Below are 1,932 nucleotides of genomic sequence, written 5' to 3'. Positions count from 1 at the left end.
AGGATAAAGGTCAGTGAACTCAAGAGGAAGCATTACGAGTTGGGTATGTGCTTAGATCCTAAAGGGCTTATCATTTCTGAAGCAGCAAATGTACAAGGTTTAACAAAATGAAAGGGGGTGTTAAACAATGCTTAAAATCTCTCAAGCGACTTTCTATAGTCGAAGAAACGTTCCTTCTGTAATATAATTGTGATCATTTGGAAATTTGTCATTCTTCTATTTGTCCTGATGGGTGCTCGAGAGAAAGCTTCAGCAGCATGTTTTATTTTGCTGCAGTTTTCCTGGAGGTGTCCCCTCCCAGCCAGTTACTGCGCCGGCCTTTCTGCTGGAAGCTGCTGCCCCTCAATCCCTTCCCCCAACCCGAGTCTCAGATAGTCTCTGCTGCTGGGGACATTTACCATTTCCTATTCACGAGCTGCTAGCCAGCTTCCTCATGACCTGACCCGAACTCGTTAAATATCTCGCCAGTTTCCAATCTTGCCCTCAGAAAATATTTTTTAAAAACATAATTTAAAACTGCCTAAGCGTTAAAAAGGTGCTTGTGGGTAAAACAAAAGATTCACCCAATGGATGCAATGTGTATCCGGGTGAGGGAGTCCCAACGCCGAAAGTGAAAATAAAAGTGTTTCTCGGAAACATGCAGCTTGCTGCTGGTAAAAGTGAATGGCGGCGGCCGATGGACAATGTGGATTTGAGCTGAGCTGCGAGCCTGTCTGCTGGGACAATCGTAAGCGAAGCTGGATTAGTATTGCAGTCGAGCCTTTAAATTGTAACCACTGCGTGGTGAGCGGGTATAAATTCTGTGCCTAGCTCCTTTACCCCAATCGAGACTTACTGTGATCAATGTCTTAATGGATATTTGAATTAATTGACTTGCTGGATGGAACCCTCTTATTCGTGAGTCAGCAGTAACCCCTTGTCCAATATATTTGCTGAGAAAGGGTTCATGCTATTTTGTGCATGTGGTGGTGTGAGGAGTCATTCGACCGGAATTAGAGATGGTTCCATGGGTTGACTTGTTTTTTCTCTACCTGTGGCAGTTTGGAAATTCAGCTGCTCAGAATTCCTTGTTCAGATGCTTGTATAGACCTTGGTTATAAAGTGGGCCATAACTATGCAAGAGCCTTCAGTCTGATTAATTGCAGCATTTTCCACAGAGGGTTAATTTAGAGTCGAATGCATAATTAAGGTGTTGATACATAAATTACATCAAGGCTGCCATACCTTTTTAAAAAAAAAATATTTTATTCAACACATTTTCATTTAAATAGCCAAAAGGAGAAGAGCAACCATACAAGATTATAAACAACCAACACTCACCCTCCCTGCTCCCCCTATGCCACCCGCTTATTCCATCCCAACTTATTCCATCCCAACTTCCCCATTTTAACCCCCTCCCCCCCCCCCCCCCCCTTGCTGACCCCTCAGACCTCAAAGAAATCAATAAATGGCTTCCACCTCTGAGTGCACACATCGGCCGACCCCCTCTCAAGACGAACTTGACCGTCTCCAGCCTCAGGAATTCTGCCAGGTTGCCCACCCAACCCCCGCTTTCGGCAACTCCGATCCCTCCACCACCGAGCAAAATCCACCCAAGCTATTGGGGACAAAGGCCAAAATTTGGCCTCACTCACCCCTTTAACTCCCCCGCCGTTTCCGACACCCCGAATATCGCCACATCTGGACTTGGGCCACCTTCACCCCCAGCAACTCGGGGGTGAAGGTGGCCCCACTCGTAATGTCCACGAACCCCTGTCAGAACCCCTTCCGCTTCGAACAAGCCCAAAATATGTGGACGTGATTCGCAGCCTTCCTGCGCAAAGCCCACACCTATCCTTTACACCCCTCAAAAAACCTACTCATCCATGCTAACGTCATATGTTCCCTATGGACTACTTAAAACTGAACAAGGCTTAACCTCACATACGGCAA

The 1,932-nt window shown here is 46.3% G+C and overlaps 1 protein-coding gene across 1 annotated transcript in view; it reads left to right on the top strand.

The window, feature by feature from the left end:
* Positions 1-678: 678 nt before the first annotated feature.
* The window catches only part of erap2 (endoplasmic reticulum aminopeptidase 2), a 155,875-nt gene continuing 154,621 nt past the window's right edge, over positions 679-1,932 (top strand). Inside the window, exon 1 of the mRNA XM_038805220.1 lies at positions 679-727. The gene's annotated coding sequence lies outside the window, so the exon portion shown is untranslated. The remainder of the gene's footprint in view (positions 728-1,932) is intronic.

Source organism: Scyliorhinus canicula, chromosome 8 (assembly GCF_902713615.1).
Source record: "Scyliorhinus canicula chromosome 8, sScyCan1.1, whole genome shotgun sequence".
Lineage (NCBI taxonomy): Eukaryota > Metazoa > Chordata > Chondrichthyes > Carcharhiniformes > Scyliorhinidae > Scyliorhinus > Scyliorhinus canicula.
This window is presented reverse-complemented; position numbering and strand designations above follow the sequence as displayed.